Source organism: Palaemon carinicauda, chromosome 31, assembly GCF_036898095.1.
Source record: "Palaemon carinicauda isolate YSFRI2023 chromosome 31, ASM3689809v2, whole genome shotgun sequence".
In the NCBI taxonomy this organism is placed as follows: Eukaryota; Metazoa; Arthropoda; class Malacostraca; order Decapoda; family Palaemonidae; genus Palaemon; species Palaemon carinicauda.
The window spans coordinates 54,333,035-54,353,034 of NC_090755.1; the positions used below are offsets into that span (position 1 = coordinate 54,333,035).

A 20,000-nucleotide genomic window follows, 5' to 3' on the forward strand; every position below is an offset into this window, starting at 1 on the left:
CAGAAGGACACACTTAAGTGGCAGACCATTATCGGGCCAAAAATTAAGTTCATCCACTCAGTAAAAAACTGACGGGTCACCCATGCTTTACTATTTGCACGCCATAGAACTTGTAATTTTTCTTTTAACACTCTGTGAGCTTTGAAGGCCCTTGGGTTTTCCGAGTGATACACTAATAACGGTTTCACTTTGAAGTCACCACTAGCGTTAGCGCAAAGGGCAAGCGTGAGCCTATCTTTCATAGGCTTATGGCCAGGTAGACTTTTTCCTCTGCCGTGATATACGTACATCTAGGCATTTTTTTCCAGAATAAGCCTGTTTCATCGCAATTAAACACTTGTTGCGGTAGGTATCCTTCTTCACGAATGAGTCTTTCAAACACCATAATGAAGTTTTCAGCTGCCTTGACATCTGCACTCGATGCAGATGGAATGAACGCTAGTTCGTTTCTTAAAATTGTCAAACCATCCACGACTGGCTTTGAACTCCTCACCACCTTGAGACGATTCTCCCTCCGTCTCGGCAGCATTTTGCTTAAGATCGCTCCCGAAACCGAGTCGCCAGCCAATTCCATCTCCTTAATCCATAGTAAAAGTAGCCGTTCCATCTCATCATGCACATCAGTTCGTAGTTTAGAAATAATGGTGATGCCTTTGGAAGGTTGCTGCTTCTTTATAGCTTCCTTCTGCTTGATTATCGTGGATATTGTAATAGGATTTCGACCATACTCGTTTGCCAAATCGACGATACGAACACCACATTCATGCTTTTCTATAATTTCACGTTTTGCTGCCAGCGAGATAATTTTCTTGGGTTTTTTGTTTTCCCTTGCTTTGTCTTTAACCTTGGGACCCATGGTTAATAATAAGATACACAAAATAACCCGAAAAATAGGCACAAAGTACAACAAACACAACGACGTGTAAACGTTGCAGCACCAACAAATAAACAGACCGAACGCCATCTATCGGTCGCCTTTACAACTATCGAGATAATTTTCTTTTATTTTATTTTATCACCTGGTTTGTTAATAATAAAATAGACAAAATAATGATAAAATAGACAACATGACACGAAAAATAGGCACAAATACAACGAACACAATGATATGTTAACGATGCAGCACCAACAAACAAACAGAACGAACACCATCTATCGGTCGCCTTTACAACTATCGAGATAATTTTCTCGTTCTTTTCTTATCACCTGCTTTGTCTTTAGCTCTGGGACCCATGGTAAATAATAAAATAGACAAAATAACACCAAAAATAGGCACAATTACAACGAACTACACAAACAGACCGAACGCCATCTATCGGTTGCCTATATAACTATCACTCATCGCAAAATTGTATCTCAAATATTTCGTTGTATATCAAAGCATACATTTTCTAAAATTTTCTGTTGTATCTCAAAAAATCTTATGTTAGGGCATTCGTATGCCAAGGTTCCAGTGTATGTCCTTTCCAAAGACCAGTTTGTTTTATTGGTTCCTATTTAGTCAAGGAAAGAAATGCTTTATTGTAGGCCTGTGATGGCCGGTGTCGTACCGTCCCTGACTGGTGAACGCCAGACTGGGGTTCGAGTAACGTTCAAACTCGTTAGCTCCTTTGTTCGCTGCAACCTCACCAACCCTGTGAGCTAAGGATGGGGGTTTTGGGGAGCCTATAGGTCTATCTGCTGAGTCATCAGCAGCTATTGCCTGGCCTTCCTTGGTCCTAGCTTGGGTGGAGATGGGGCTAGGGCGCTGATCATATAGTATATATGGTGTCTATAGGGTATTGTCCTGCATGGTAGTGTAATGTCACTGTCCCTTGTCCCTGCCATTCATGAGCACCCTTTAAACGATGCGTTTATTAATGAATGTATCCATACATTAAGGATAATCAGAATTTATCCTAAAAGAGGACAAAACTGTAAAAGAAATTATCTAACCTATCTTCGTGTGTCTTGAGAGAGAGAGAGAGAGAGAGAGAGAGAGAGAGAGAGAGAGAGAGAGAGAGAGAGAGAGAGAGAAGGGGGGTTTCCTCATCTCAGACTCCATACATTCTTCCTATCTATTATAACAGTCCTAATGAATAAATTATCACGAGTCACAATATGTAATGACGGTTTCTAGAGAATGTAATAAAGGGCTCCTAGAGAGAGAGAGAGAGAGAGAGAGAGAGAGAGAGAGAGAGAGAGAGAGAGAGAGAGAGCTTCACCGTATATACAAAGAGCGCGCTGAGATTAAATCGAAATTCTGATGAGACCTAAATGTCAAGTTCGGATTAACCGATATGTAATATCGCCACAAAAAATCAGTATCAATTAAAAATAAATTAAAAGTTTGTAACAAAATTCATTCATTCATAACCAACATCTATGAAAGATACATAATTAGAAGGTCAATCCCAGATTCAGATTCAGAAGAGATTCATTTTCAATGTAAATTAAAATGTGAATATAATTCATACGAAAAACTCTATTCAAAGTAAAAGTAAGTTCCATTCAAATTCACATTAAATCTATGAATTCAGTCCAGGGCGTCGTAACAAAGCTGAAATGTTTCAAAATACAACAGAGATAAAAATTTTAAGCAGCATAATTTCGAATCAATATTGGAAATGAATTTAAATTGTCATATTACATTGAGGGCAGATTTTTAAGTCTACGAAGACGAAAATTCAAGGTGAAAAAGACTATGAATCAGTCCATGGCGTCGTAACAAAGCTGAAATGTTTCAAAATACAACAGGCAAAAATTTTAAGCAGCACAATGTAAAATCAATATTGAAAATGAATTTAGATTGTCAGATTTCATTTGGGGCAGAATGCAACGAAGACGAAAATTCAAGGTGAAAAAAACTGTGAATCATTCCATGGCGTCGTAACAAAGCTGAAATGTTTCAAATTACAACAGAGACAAAAATTTTAAGCAGCATAATTTTAAATCTAAATTGAAAAGGAATTTAGATTGTCAGATTGCATTGAGGGCAGAATTTTAAGTCAAAAAGATGAAACTTCAAGGTAAAACAGCATTAAATTTCTCAAATCAAAATTAGAAGAGAACTTACATTAAAATTCACCAACACACATGTTCCAGTATAAGCTTTGGCATCAATGAATTAAAATCAAAGTTTTTACTGCGAAAAAAAACGAAGTTAGAATGGAGTAGATAATAATTCCTTATATCGGAATTAGGGGAAATAAACGAAAATAAATAAGTTTATTCTTGTAAATCACATCAGTTCACCTTCACTTTTTATATTGCCTCGCTTTTATAAATTCTTAATGCAAGTCTACATGTTAAATCTCGTATTACGTGAAATTATGTAAAAGGTTTTAACACGTCAATATATATTGGCTGTCAAAGAAGAGAGAGAGAGAGAGAGAGAGAGAGAGAGAGAGAGAGAGAGAGAGAGAGAGAGAGAGAGAGGGGGGGGGGGGGCATGCAGTAGAACGCAGACTTGCGCTGACACAGCTTATTTCTCGACCTTGACCTTTGACCTTAACATGTATTAATTGGCGTTGATTTTCATGCACTCAAAAAAGAACCAAGTTTGAAGTCTGTGTGACGACGATGTCCAAACTTATGGCTTGAATACATGAACTGGACATTTTGCTTGACCGTGATTATGACATTTGACCTTGACCTTCCAAAATTTAACAATTTCCATCTTTTAACATAACAGTTAATCCCTGCAAATTTCATTACTCTAAGATTAAAATTGTGACCAAAATGTTCACAAACAAACAAACACACACGCACACAAACAGGGGGTAAAACATTTTGCTTTACCGTGATTATGACCTTGATCTTCCGAAATTTAACAATATCCATCTTTATACATAACAGTTAATCCCTGCAAGTTTCATTACTCTACGATTAAAATTATGACCAGGAAGCTGTTAACAAACAAACAAACACACAAACAGGGGGTAAAACATAACCTCCTTCCAACTTCGTTGGTGAAAACAAATAGTCGTTGTAAATAATAAAAAAAAATCTATATAGTTGATATGTGAAACCTAAACTGTTACACGTTGTGACCAGGAAGCTGTTCACAACCAAACAAACACACACGCACAAAAACAGGGGGTAAAACATAACCTCCTTCCTACTTCGTTGTGAACTTCGTTGGTGAAAATAAATAGTCGCTGTCACTAACAAAAAAAAAATCTATATAGTTAATATGTGCACCAGGAAGCTGTTCAAAAACAAACAAACACACAAATAGGGTGTAAAACATAACCTCCTTCCAACTTCGTTGGTAAAAATGATTAGTCGCTGTAAACAATATAAAAAAATATATATAGTTCATGTGAAACCTAAACTGTTACACGTTGTGACCAGGAAGCTGTTCAAAAAAAAAAAAAAAATAAAATAAAATAAAAATAAAAAAATAAAAAAACACACACAAACAGGGGTAAAACATAACCTCCTTCCAACTTCGTTGGCGAAAATAGATAGTCGCTGTAAAAAATAGAAAAAAAATCTATATAGTTTGATACGTGAAACCTAAACCATTACACGTTCATCGCAAGTATGAAGTGCTCGTTATCATGAAAATCCAGTTGAAATTGGACGCATAAAGCTTCCTTGCTACCAATTCCCACAAGATCGTCGAAGCCCATTAGAGCATGTCTCCAGATGTACATATATGATGCGCAGGGGCGATAAACTTAACGAGGCATTCACCATCGATGTATCGAAGCAATTAAAGAAGGATTTGCTCTACAGGCGAGCGACTCGGGCCAAGCTTATGAATACGCGGAAATACTCATCTATAAATCAATAAACGTGGAGGTAAAGTTTGATTTAATGGGTGATGCATAACCGAGAAGTGGTGGCAATACATTGGGTGGAATTTTGATTTGCGGTTTATTTGCTTTTTCCGTAATTCACACACATACACATACACACACACACACACACATATATATATATATATATATATATATACATATATATATAAATAAATAAATATATATATATATATATATATATATATATATATATATATATATATATATATATATATAATACTATAATACTATATATATTGCTCCTCCAATACAAAGCAGTTGGAGCAGGTGAATATACGTGGTATATATAGTTGGAGCAGGTTTTATATCTATATCTATATATATATATATATATATATATATATATATATATATATATATATATAAAACCAAATGCTTGCTCTCTACTATATAAGGTAGATTCTTCACCTCATCAAGTTCCAAACTATTTGACCTTTACACCGCAGATATCATCACGACCTTGACCCTTAGACAAGCTAACTCTAACCCCATCACAAGAGACCTTGAAACCACATCCACCAAAAGTTATATCTATGAAGTCTTTGTCTTCAATTACATAGAAATTGAAAAATTATAACCATTAAGAAAGGCAGTTATCAAGAAGTCTGGACAGACAGGTTAATTACCAGACCGTCCAGGATGGTGAAATTGGAACATAAATAGGCTCGTCTTTATAAAATATTTATGAAGAGATAAATACTGATATTGAATCTTAAATAGACTCGCCTTTATAAAATATTTATGAAGAAATAAATACTGAAATTGGATCTTAAATATACTAATCTTTATAAAATATTTATCAAGAAATAGTTACAGAAATTGGAACATAAATAGACGCGTCTTTATAAAATATCTAAGAAGAAATAAATACTGAAATTGGATCTTAAATATACTCGTCTTTATAAAATATTTAAGAAGAAATAGTTACAGAAATTGGAACATAGACTCGTCTTTATAAAATATTTATGAAGAAATAAATACTGAAATTGGATCTTAAATATACTCGTCTTTATAAAATATTTGAAAAGGAATAGTTACAGAAATTGGAACATGAATAGACTCGTCTTTATAAAATATTTATGAAGAAATAAATACTCAAATTGGATCTTAAATATAGTCGCCTTTATAAAATATTTAAGAAGAAATAGTTATAGAAATTGGAACATAAAAAGACTCGTCTTTATAAAACATTTATGAAGAAATAAATACTGAAATTGGATCTTAAATATACTCGTCTTTATAAAATATTTAAGAAGAAATAGTTACAGAAATTGGAACATAAATAGACTCGTCTTTATAAAATATTTAAGAAGAAATAAATACTGAAATTGGAACATAAATAAACTCGTCTTTATAAAATATTTATGAAGAAATGAATACTGAAATTGGAACATAGACTCGTCTTTATAAAATATCTATGAAGAAATAAATACTGAAATTGGATCTTAAATATACTCAACTTTATAAAATATATAAGAAAAAATAGTTACAGAAATTGGAACATAAATAGACTCGTCTTTATAAAATATTTATGAAGAAATAAATACTGAAATTGGAACATAGACTCGTCTTTAAAAAATATCTATGAAGAAATAAATACTGAAATTGGATCTTAAATATACTCGTCTTTATAAAACATTTAAGAAAAAATAGTTACAGAAATTGGAACATAAATAGACTCGTCTTTATAAAATATTTATGAATAAATAGTTACACTTGGTGCAAACATACAAAATTTATACATAAAATTCAAAAGGGCAATAGTAAAAAGATTAAATCCTTACTATAAATCTCTCTCTCTCTCTCTCTCTCTCTCTCTCTCTCTCTCTCTCTCTCTCTCTCTCTCTCTCTCTCTCAGAAAATTACATAAAATCATCAGGGTTAAGGAACTGGAAAAGATTAAATCCATACTATTTAATCTCTCTCTCTCTCTCTCTCTCTCTCTCTCTCTCTCTCTCTCTCTCTCTCTCTCTCTCTCTCTCTCTCTCAGAAAATTACATTAAATCATCAGAGGTAATGAACGGGAAAAGATTAAATCCATATTATTTAATTCTCTCTCTCTCTCTCTCTCTCTCTCTCTCTCTCTCTCTCTCTCTCTCTCTCTCTCTCTCTCTCTCTCTCTCTCTCTCTGTGAAAATTACAAAAAATCATCAGAGGTAAGGAACAGGAAAAGATTAAATCCATACTATTTAATTCTCTCTCTCTCTCTCTCTGAAAATTACATAAAATCATCAGAGGTAAGGAACGGGAAAAGATTAAATCCATACTATTTAATTCTCTCTCTCTCTCTCTCTCTCTCTCTCTCTCTGAAAATTACACAAAATCATCAGAGGTAAGGAACGGGAAAAGATTAAATCCATACTATTTAATTCTCTCTCTCTCTCTCTCTCTCTCTCTCTCTCTGAAAATTACACAAAATCATCAGAGGTAAGGAACGGGAAAAGATCAATTCCATACTATTTAACTCTCTCTCTCTCTCTCTCTCTCTCTCTCTCTCTCTCTCTCTCTCTCTCTCTCTCTCTCTCTCTCTCTCTCTCTCCAAACATATAAAAGGCAATTGCTCCTCCTCAATGATCCAGCAAATATCGTTTTCCCAATCCCTATTACCAGCCAATCACTGCCTTAACAATCCTATCTCGCAGCGTAATAGGGATGATCTTCTTCGGGACGTCTTCGATTTCCTCTCTCAGTCTCTCGCTCTCTCTCTCTTCCCCTCAACGATTCCCATTTAAACATTTGCTGACGACCATCTTGTTGATGGCTTCCCTACTCCGTCAGCAGAAGCGGCAGCAAATTCTTCGGGAGAGTACCGTGTCCCAAAGTGAGGAGGGCGCTGCGCGGTTCCTCATCCCCTCCCCCCGCGCCCCTTTCTTCCAAAAGCAATTGTGCTTGTATATTTATATTCCTTCATCCCATTCCGTTGTATGGAGAAAGACGGCAATTATTTGCTGAGTAAGAGGTGCGGGACACGGAGTGCTTTCCGGAAAGATTACCTATCTTACGGAAGGAAATACCTTTTATTTCTTTTTTACGTTACGCCCTTTAACGGGAAAAAAATGGCGCGAAAAATACCGTAAAACCAAAATAGCGAAAAAAAGGCTTAAAAAAAAATACCGCAGAATGGACATAACAAAAAAAAAACTAACAACAAAACTACCTCAAGAAAAGGCTCGAAAACAAAAATACCGTAAAAATCGAAACATCGCTTAAAATGAACTGCAAAAAACCAGAAATTAAAAAATCCTATAAAACTTGAATATCATATCACGCAGATTCACCAAATATTATTAAGTAAAGAAAACATCCTCCCTTCACGAAACCACCTTAAATAATAGCAAAAGAAATACAGACTATCTTGTGTACCCAAGATCAAAATGTCAGGTCTTTTGCGTTCAATCTTGTTATGGCCAACGACTGAGAGTCAAGAACTAATAACTATTTAGCCGCTTTCCCCCGGCCGTAATCGGATCTCTTCTTCTAGACTTGCTTATCGACCACAACACGGGTTTGTTGATAGTAACCAATGCCCGTCGACTGCGTCACTCAAGCTGATTACCTCCGATTCAAGTCTCGGGAGGTATTCGAGAAATGGTGATGTTTTAGGACTTTCTCAAGAGGTGGATGTTGATCCAAGATTTGACTGAGGAAGATATGGTTATGCACTACACAGGTATTACAAAGTTCTCTGGCTCGAGAGTGTGGCACATCAGTCTCTTACCAGCGAGTTTTACCCGCTGGTAAGAGACTGATGTCTCGCCAGGTAAATCCTCGGACAGCTAGGTAGCGTCAGGTTCCGATTTCCTTTTATGGCCTCTCGTGGCATGCTTGGTTTCGACCTGGCCTTTCATTAGAAGGGGCTAGCGTTCGATCCCAAGTACGAGGTAGAAATTTATTTCTATTTGAACACGATGTTGTGTTGATATTTATCCATATTGACTCATTAGGGGTAACTTGAATGAATTACTACCAATTGTGTCACGTGGTGGGCCGGGGAAATCGGGTAAAACTCGCTGGTAAGAGACTGATGTCTCGCCAGGTAAATCCTCGGACAGGTAGGTAGCGTCAGGTTCCGATTTCCTTTTATGGCCTCTCGTGGCATGGTTGGTTTCGACCTGGCCTTTCATTAGAAGGGCCTAGCGTTCGATCCCAAGTATGAGGTAGAAATTTATTTCTATTTGAACACGATGTTGTGTTGATATTTATCCATATTGACTCATTAGGGGTAATTTGAATGAATTACTACCAATTGTGTCACGTGGTGGGCCGGGGAAATCGGGTAAAACTCGCTAGTAAGAGACTGATGTATCGCCAGGTAAATCCTCGGACAGCTAGGTAGCCTCAGGTTCCGATTTCCTTTTATGGCCTCTCGTGGCATGGTTGGTTTCGACCTGGCCTTTCATTAGAAGGGGCTAGCGTTCGATCCCAAGTATGAGGTAGAAATTTATTTCTATTTGAACACAATGTTGTGTTGATATTTATCCATATTGACTCATTAGGGGTAATTTGAATGAATTACTACCAATTGTGTCACGTGGTGGGCCAGGGAAATCGGGTAAAACTCGCTGGTAAGAGACTGATGTATCGCCAGGTAAATCTTCGGACAGGTAGGTAGCGTCAGGTTCCGATTTCCTTTTATGGCCTCTCGTGGCATGGTTGGTTTAGACCTGGCCTTTCATTAGAAGGGGCTAGCGTTCGATCCCAAGTATGAGGTAGAAATTTATTTCTATTTGAACACGATGTTGTGTTGATATTTATCCATATTGACTCATTAGGGGTAATTTGAATGAATTACTACCAATTGTGTCACGTGGTGGGCCGGGGAAATCGGGTAAAACTCGCTGGTAAGAGACTGATGTATCGCCAGGTAAATCCTCGGACAGCTAGGTAGCGTCAGGTTCCGATTTCCTTTTATGGCCTCTCGTGGCATGGTTGGTTTCGACCTGGCCTTTCATTAGAAGGGGCTAGCGTTCGATCCCAAGTATGAGGTAGAAATTTATTTCTATTTGAACACGATGTGGTGTTGATATTTATCCATATTGACTCTTTAGGGGTAATTTGAATGAATTACTACCAATTGTGTCACGTGGTGGGCCGGGGAAATCGGGTAAAACTCGCTGGTAAGAGACTGATGTCTCACCAGGTAAATCCTCGGACAGGTAGGTAGCGTCAGGTTCCAATTTCATTTTATGGCCTCTCGTGGCATGGTTGGTTTCGACCTGGCCTTTCACTAGAAGGGGCTAGCGTTCGATCCCAAGTATGAGGTAGAAATTTATATATATATATATATATATATATATATATATATATATATATATATATATATATATATATATATATATATATATATATATATATATATATCCATTTCTGAACGGGGATACCTTAACATGGTGAAAAGGTTAGTGTATCGCCATAATCAGCAAAGCTGTATTCGCCAAGGCCACCCATACTACGTTAGTTCGCTGTGAGCCATTAGACTAATGTCTCCCACCATCACCAACCCATACTGACCAGCGTGGTAATGAAAATAGTTAAACCCGACATGACTCTAGGACATGTCCGAGGCCTTTGTCTTGCAGTGGACAAGAAATGGCAGGATTTATTGTTTGTTGATATATATAAACAGCATAATTATATTAACACTTATAATACACTATCTAATGAATTTATCAGTGATCTATCTAAAAACAACAGCAAGACCCCCTCACATATAATTTCACCTCCTTTATAATAAGGGGGAAAAAAGGAAAAATTAAAAAAGGAAAATATAAAGGAAATATATAAAAAATAAAAAAATAAAGGAAAAATTAACATAAGAATAATAAAAAGGGAAAATAGAAAGAAAAATTAAAAAATGAAAATATAAAGGAAAAATATAAAAATTAAAAATAAAGGAAAAATTAACATAAGAATAATAAAAAAAGGGAAAATAAAAAGGAAAATTAATCAAAGGCAAAACAAAAAGGGGAAAATTAATAAAGGGAAAAATAAAAAAAGGGAACAATTAAAAAAAAAGGAAAAATTAAACAAGGGAAAAATAAAAAAAAGGAAAGTAAACAGGAAAAATAAAAAAAAGGGAAAGTAAAAAAAAGCAAGTAAAAGTTTTTTCTTATGCAACTTTCGTTACATCATTACAAGAGTATGATGCCAATAAGCCGATTTCAGTCCGTCTCTTAACTGAAAGTTCTGGAGTAAGAGGAAATTCCTCCTCCTCCTCCTCCTCATCTTCTTCTTTGTCCCTTTCGTTCTCCGTACTCGTGTCTCTATTCCTTCTTTCGTTTTCGAATTTTCTCGGTCACCTTAATTCCTTTTGCATAACCCATTCACCTCCCTCCTCTTTTATCACTAACTCTCACATTACCCTCCCATTCCTTTTTAGTTCTCTTACATGCACTCTTTCTACTCTCACTTAATCAAGTAATCTACTTTCTTAAGACTCAAGTTATTAATACTGTTATTAATTTCCCAAACTCCCTTCGTATTTCTTATTTCTGTTATAAATGCGTTACCCAGCTAATGTCCCCTTTTATTTTTTAATAGTTATTCCCTTCGTTCTAATATCTATCAATCATATTTTCCTTTTATCGCTTCATTCATATCCTCTTTATTATTTCATAAATAACTTGATGCTTCAGTTTGCCCTATCTGTGTATCTCAGCACTCTATTCTATTCTCTCTTTTACTAACCCATCTATCAATCTTCTTCGGTCTTTCTCGTAGTTCTATTTGTTTCCTTCTATCGCCATTTTCCCCAGTTATTATTATTATTACTAGCCAAGCTACAGCTCTAGTTGGAAAAGCAAGATGCTATAAGCCCAAGGGCTTCAATACGGAGGAAAGGAAATAAGGAAATAAATAAACGATAAGAACAAGTTAACAATAAATCATTCTAAAACAGTCACAACGTTAAAACAGATATGTCCTACATAAACTATTAACAACGTCAAAAACAGATATGTCATATATAAACTACTGTATAAAAAGACTCATGTCAGCCTGGTCAACATAAAAACATTTGCTCCAACTTTGAACTGTTGAAGTTCTACTGATTTAACTACCCGATTAGGATGATCATTCCACAACTTGGTAACAGCTGGAATAAAACTTCTAGAATACTGTGTAGTATTGAGCCTGGCTATTAGAATTAACTGCCTGCCTAGTAATACGAACAGGATAGAATTGAGTTATGAAAAATCTTATGCAGCATGCATAATGAACTAATTGAACGACCGTGCCAAAGATTCATATCTACTGTAGATCAGGAATAAGAAATTTAATAGACCTTAAGTTTCTGTCCAACAAATTAAGATGAGAATCAGCAGGTGAACACCAGACAGGAGAACAATACTCGAAACAAGGTAGAATGAAAGAATTAAAACACTTCTTCAGAAAAGATGGATCACCGAAAATCCTAAAAGACTTTCTCAATAAGTCAATTTTTTGTGCAATTGTAAGAAGACACAGACCTAATTTATGTAAACTGGCATCGCAACAACTACAGTATGGTCATCGACGTCTATTTTGCTCTTCCCTTTCGATTCAATTTTTTCCATATTTACCACCTGTATCGTCTTTCTGAGTGAAATTCTGATCTTCTTTCTTATCACATCTTTTACCCCCTTTCCTCAGCTTCCATTGTTTCCCATCATCCTTCTTTTCTCCGCTTCCATTGTTTCTTTCCATCCTTCCTTTCGTGTAACACTTCTGTTTCTATCCCCTATTTTTCTCGGCTCAATTTCTATCAATTTTCCCACTGATTTCGCAAGACAAAATGAGAAATGATTACTTTTCGTTGGCTGAGGAAATTACTTACACATACAAATCCCACCATCAGGTTGACAGGGGATGGGGGGGGGGGGCGTAATCCCTCGTTTTAAGGGTTCGAATAATACGTAAAACCTTTTGCCCTGCTTCGTGCTCCCTTGTTCTCTCCTTCAAAACAACCAACAGCCCCCCCCCCCAACCCCCGAAAAAAATAAAAACCAGACCCTTTCTATTTTTTTCGGTTCCTTCAAAGGATGCCATTTTGACCTGAGAAAAGTGAAAGAAAAACGGCTGTATTATACAACGGAAGAAACACTACGAAAGCAATTTAGATATATTTGTGCGTTTCTTTGAACTTTCCTAAAACTGTATTTTTCTCCTTTCCATCTAATGAACCTTCCCTTATAATCAATTGCGGAATAGGGTGAAAGGGGGTGGGGGGAGAGGAACCTGCTCACAGCTCACTTGCCACCAACTTTTTTAAAGATTCACACTAGGAGTGTCATAGAAAAACTATGTTGTGAATCATTCAAATCATTACAAAGAGATGAAATCAATATTCCAGAATCTGCCATCAATAATTTGGCTGCCTTTTGTCATAGTTTGGGATTGCTAGCCGAAGAGCTAACTGGCGCGTTCCTGAAGAAAGTGACCACTTTCCAAGGCTCCTTTCATCACAGTTTCCCGCATAAAGGGATGATGGAATTCATGGCAGCTCTGTCTTTCCCTATGAAATTAACAAACCAATGCTGGGGCCAATCTGTACACAGCCACACTTACAAAGATCTTTTGAAAGTCATCATGGTGGGAGGCTCCCTGAAAACCTTCACAAATATCAAAATATGCTGATCCAGATGATCAGCCTATTCCATGTGGGTGACGGGGAAGCGTTGCACTACAGACACTTTCTAAATATACTTCTACTTTACCTACGTTCCCTACCTTTCCTCCTTTATCTAACTTATACTTCTTAGAACAGCAGCGGGGATTCCCCAGTTGTTCTTGGGTGCTGAATGGCCTTACAGGTCCCAAAACCATGTTGTGTTGACCAACTTCATGAATGCAATCTAATAACTAATAATTGCTCCCGTCTTTTGAAACTTCCCTAATACAAGTACTTTGTTTAAAGGTCGCTCATATACGGCAGAGGCAAAGGGACAATGACAATGCCCTAGAGACTTACCATATATACATATGATCAAGCCCCTTCTGCACCCAACTTAGGATCAGGGAGTGCCTGGTAATGGCTGTTGATGACTCAGCGTGTACTGTAGACCTATAGGCTCCCTCAAATACCCTTTCTAAGCTCACAAGGATGGTGAGTGTGCAGATACAACGAAAAACTATCGAGCTTGAGCGGGTCTCGAATCCCAGTCCAGCAGATCGCCCGGCAGAGACGTTTCCAATAGGCTACCACAACGTATTCATGTGTTGAATCTTTCTTAAAACTTTATTCACCTTCCTTGCATCCTTCTTAAATCTTTGCTCATTAAAGATTTTGCCATTTTTTTTAATATTCCATACTGTCTTTTCCCCATTTATTAATCAGTCTCACCTTCCGTTTTCCCTAGCCCACTATTCAGAACTGCTCAAATCCATTAAAAAAATGTTACAAAAAGTGCTACATAAACACCCTTCTTTCTTCGATCGCCCGAGGAGTACATTTCACACCCAGAACTAATTTTCTAAAAAATCAGTTCCTTATATAATTTTTAGATTGTTTAGCGGTCTGTCCCCAATGATGCATGGGACAAAACTTTTAAAAGATTCTGAGCCTCAAGACATAGCTTTTAATGCTTTTAAGCGAGAAACCTATGTAAGCCTACAATCAAATATCAAGCCTAAAAATTTAGCTTCACTTACACAAAGGATCCGTTGACCTTTAATGCATAGAGCCGAGTCTGGATGTATTCTCCGAATACGAAAGAAATGGCTTTTTGAATTCTATTTATCCCTATCCTTCACCTATCTTCCCACCCCCTGTACCACGCCTTCTTTTCTGACCTGTACCACGCCTCTTTTTCTGATCCTTCACATATCTTCCCACCCCCTGTACCACGCCTCCTTTTCTGATCCTTCACCTATCTTCCCGCCCCCTGTACCACGCCTCCTTTTCTGATCCTTCACCTATCTTCCCGCCCCCTGTACCACGCCTCCTTTTCTGATCCTTCACCTATCTTCCCGCCCCCTGTACCACGCCTCCTTTTCTGATCCTTCACCTATCTTCCCACCCCTGTACCACCCCTCCTTTTCTGATCCTTCACCTATCTTCCCGCCCCCTGTACCACGCCTCCTTTTCTGATCCTTCACCTATCTTCCCACCCCTGTACCACCCTCCTTTTCTGATCCTTCACCTATCTTCCCGCCCCCTGTACCACGCCTCCTTTTCTGATCCTTCACCTATCTTCCCGCCCCCTGTACCACGCCTCCTTTTCTGATCCTTCACCTATCTTCCCGCCCCCTGTACCACGCCTCCTTTTCTGATCCTTCACCTATCTTCCCGCCCCCTGTACCACGCCTCCTTTTCTGATCCTTCACCTATCTTCCCGCCCCCTGTACCACGCCTCCTTTTCTGATCCTTCACCTATCTTCCCACCCCTGTACCACGCCTCCTTTTCTGATCCTTCACCTATCTTCCCACCCCTGTACCACGCCTCCTTTTCTGATCCTTCACCTATCTTCCCACCCCCTGTACCACGCCTCCTTTTCTGATCCTTCACCTATCTTCCCACCCCCTGTACCACGCCTCCTTTTCTGATCCTTCACCTATCTTCCCACCCCCTGTACCACGCCTCCTTTTCTGATCCTTCACCTATCTTCCCACCCCCTGTACCACGCCTCCTTTTCTGATCCTTCACCTATCTTCCCACCCCCTGTACCACGCCTCCTTTTCTGATCCTTCACCTATCTTCCCACCCCCTGTACCACGCCTCCTTTTCTGATCCTTCACCTATCTTCCCACCCCCTGTACCACGCCTCCTTTTCTGATCCTTCACCTATCTTCCCACCCCCTGTACCACGCCTCCTTTTCTGATCCTTCACCTATCTTCCCACCCCCTGTACCACGCCTCCTTTTCTGATCCTTCACCTATCTTCCCACCCCCTGTACCACGCCTCCTTTTCTGATCCTTCACCTATCTTCCCACCCCCTGTACCACGCCTCCTTTTCTGATCCTTCACCTATCTTCCCACCCCCTGTACCACGCCTCCTTTTCTGATCCTTCACCTATCTTCCCACCCCCTGTACCACGCCTCCTTTTCTGATCCTTCACCTATCTTCCCACCCCTGTACCACGCCTCCTTTTCTGATCCTTCACCTATCTTCCCACCCCTGTACCACGCCTCCTTTTCTGATCCTTCACCTATCTTCCCACCCCTGTACCACGCCTCCTTTTCTGATCCTTCACCTATCTTCCCACCCCTGTACCACGCCTCCTTTTCTGATCCTTCACCTATCTTCCCACCCCTGTACCACGCCTCCTTTTCTGATCCTTCACCTATCTTCCCACCCCCTGTACCACGCCTCCTTTTCTGATCCTTCACCTATCTTCCCACCCCCTGTACCACGCCTCCTTTTCTGATCCTTCACCTATCTTCCCACCCCCTGTACCACGCCTCCTTTTCTGATCCTTCACCTATCTTCCCACCCCCTGTACCACGCCTCCTTTTCTGATCCTTCACCTATCTTCCCACCCCCTGTACCACGCCTCCTTTTCTGATCCTTCACCTATCTTCCCACCCCCTGTACCACGCCTCCTTTTCTGATCCTTCACCTATCTTCCCACCCCCTGTACCACGCCTCCTTTTCTGATCCTTCACCTATCTTCCCACCCCCTGTACCACGCCTCCTTTTCTGATCCTTCACCTATCTTCCCACCCCCTGTACCACGCCTCCTTTTCTGATCCTTCACCTATCTTCCCACCCCCTGTACCACGCCTCCTTTTCTGATCCTTCACCTATCTTCCCACCCCCTGTACCACGCCTCCTTTTCTGATCCTTCACCTATCTTCCCACCCCTGTACCACGCCTCCTTTTCTGATCCTTCACCTATCTTCCCACCCCTGTACCACGCCTCCTTTTCTGATCCTTCACCTATCTTCCCACCCCCTGTACCACGCCTCCTTTTCTGATCCTTCACCTATCTTCCCACCCCCTGTACCACGCCTCCTTTTCTGATCCTTCACCTATCTTCCCACCCCCTGTACCACGCCTCCTTTTCTGATCCTTCACCTATCTTCCCACCCCCTGTACCACGCCTCCTTTTCTGATCCTTCACCTATCTTCCCACCCCCTGTACCACGCCTCCTTTTCTGATCCTTCACCTATCTTCCCACCCCCTGTACCACGCCTCCTTTTCTGATCCTTCACCTATCTTCCCACCCCCTGTACCACGCCTCCTTTTCTGATCCTTCACCTATCTTCCCACCCCCTGTACCACGCCTCCTTTTCTGATCCTTCACCTATCTTCCCACCCCCTGTACCACGCCTCCTTTTCTGATCCTTCACCTATCTTCCCACCCCCTGTACCACGCCTCCTTTTCTGATCCTTCACCTATCTTCCCACCCCCTGTACCACGCCTCCTTTTCTGATCCTTCACCTATCTTCCCACCCCCTGTACCACGCCTCCTTTTCTGATCCTTCACCTATCTTCCCACCCCCTGTACCACGCCTCCTTTTCTGATCCTTCACCTATCTTCCCACCCCCTGTACCACGCCTCCTTTTCTGATCCTTCACCTATCTTCCCACCCCCTGTACCACGCCTCCTTTTCTGATCCTTCACCTATCTTCCCACCCCCTGTACCACGCCTCCTTTTCTGATCCTTCACCTATCTTCCCACCCCCTGTACCACGCCTCCTTTTCTGATCCTTCACCTATCTTCCCACCCCCTGTACCACGCCTCCTTTTCTGATCCTCCACCTATCTTCCCACCCCCTGTACCACGCCTCCTTTTCTGATCCTCACCTATCTTCCCACCCCCTGTACCACGCCTCCTTTTCTGATCCTTCACCTATCTTCCCACCCCCTGTACCACGCCTCCTTTTCTGATCCTTCACCTATCTTCCCACCCCCTGTACCACGCCTCCTTTTCTGATCCTTCACCTATCTTCCCACCCCCTGTACCACGCCTCCTTTTCTGATCCTTCACCTATCTTCCCACCCCCTGTACCACGCCTCCTTTTCTGATCCTTCACCTATCTTCCCACCCCCTGTACCACGCCTCCTTTTCTGATCCTTCACCTATCTTCCCACCCCCTGTACCACGCCTCCTTTTCTGATCCTTCACCTATCTTCCCACCCCCTGTACCACGCCTCCTTTTCTGATCCTTCACCTATCTTCCCACCCCCTGTACCACGCCTCCTTTTCTGATCCTTCACCTATCTTCCCACCCCCTGTACCACGCCTCCTTTTCTGATCCTTCACCTATCTTCCCACCCCCTGTACCACGCCTCCTTTTCTGATCCTTCACCTATCTTCCCACCCCCTGTACCACGCCTCCTTTTCTGATCCTTCACCTATCTTCCCACCCCCTGTACCACGCCTCCTTTTCTGATCCTTCACCTATCTTCCCACCCCCCGTACCACGCCTCCTTTTCTGATCCTTCACCTATCTTCCCACCCCCCGTACCACGCCTCCTTTTCTGATCCTTCACCTATCTTCCCACCCCCTGTACCACGCCTCCTTTTCTGATCCTTCACCTATCTTCCCACCCCCTGTACCACGCCTCCTTTTCTGATCCTTCACCTATCTTCCCACCCCCCGTACCACGCCTCCTTTTCTGATCCTTCACCTATCTTCCCACCCCCCGTACCACGCCTCCTTTTCTGATCCTTCACCTATCTTCCCACCCCCCGTACCACGCCTCCTTTTCTGATCCTTCACCTATCTTCCCACCCCCCGTACCACGCCTCCTTTTCTGATCCTTCACCTATCTTCCCACCCCCCGTACCACGCCTCCTTTTCTGATCCTTCACCTATCTTCCCACCCCCTGTACCACGCCTCCTTTTCTGATCCTTCACCTATCTTCCCACCCCCTGTACCACGCCTCCTTTTCTGATCCTTCACCTATCTTCCCACCCCCTGTACCACGCCTCCTTTTCTGATCCTTCACCTATCTTCCCACCCCCTGTACCACGCCTCCTTTTCTGATCCTTCACCTATCTTCCCACCCCCTGTACCACGCCTCCTTTTCTGATCCTTCACCTATCTTCCCACCCCCTGTACCACGCCTCCTTTTCTGATCCTTCACCTATCTTCCCACCCCCTGTACCACGCCTCCTTTTCTGATCCTTCACCTATCTTCCCACCCCCTGTACCACGCCTCCTTTTCTGATCCTTCACCTATCTTCCCACCCCCTGTACCACGCCTCCTTTTCTGATCCTTCACCTATCTTCCCACCCCTGTACCACGCCTCCTTTTCTGATCCTTCACCTATCTTCCCACCCCTGTACCACGCCTCCTTTTCTGATCCTTCACCTATCTTCCCACCCCTGTACCACGCCTCCTTTTCTGATCCTTCACCTATCTTCCCACCCCTGTACCACGCCTCCTTTTCTGATCCTTCACCTATCTTCCCACCCCCTGTACCACGCCTCCTTTTCTGATCCTTCACCTATCTTCCCACCCCCTGTACCACGCCTCCTTTTCTGATCCTTCACCTGTCTTCCCACCCCCTGTACCACGCCTCCTTTTCTGATCCTTCACCTGTCTTCCCACCCCCTGTACCACGCCTCCTTTTCTGATCCTTCACCTGTCTTCCCACCCCCTGTACCACGCCTCCTTTTCTGATCCTTCACCTGTCTTCCCACCCCCTGTACCACGCCTCCTTTTCTGATGCTTCACCTGTCTTCCCACCCCCTGTACCACGCCTCCTTTTCTGATGCTTCACCTATCTTCCCACCCCCTGTACCACGCCTCCTTTTCTGATCCTTCACCTATCTTCCCACCCCCTGTACCACGCCTCCTTTTCTGATCCTTCACCTATCTTCCCACCCCCTGTACCACGCCTCCTTTTCTGATCCTTCACCTATCTTCCCACCCCCTGTACCACGCCTCCTTTTCTGATCCTTCACCTATCTTCCCACCCCCTGTACCACGCCTCCTTTTCTGATCCTTCACCTATCTTCCCACCCCCTGTACCACGCCTCCTTTTCTGATCCTTCACCTATCTTCCCACCCCCTGTACCACGCCTCCTTTTCTGATCCTTCACCTATCTTCCCACCCCCTGTACCACGCCTCCTTTTCTGATCCTTCACCTATCTTCCCACCCCCTGTACCACGCCTCCTTTTCTGATCCTTCACCTATCTTCCCACCCCCTGTACCACGCCTCCTTTTCTGATCCTTCACCTATCTTCCCACCCCCTGTACCACGCCTCCTTTTCTGATCCTTCACCTATCTTCCCACCCCCTGTACCACGCCT

At 41.4% G+C, this 20,000-nt stretch overlaps 1 protein-coding gene across 3 annotated transcripts in view; it reads right to left on the reverse strand.

The window, feature by feature from the left end:
- Positions 1 to 20,000, reverse strand: part of LOC137624407 (uncharacterized) — a 578,757-nt gene that overhangs the window by 43,550 nt on the left and 515,207 nt on the right. The window lies entirely within an intron of this gene.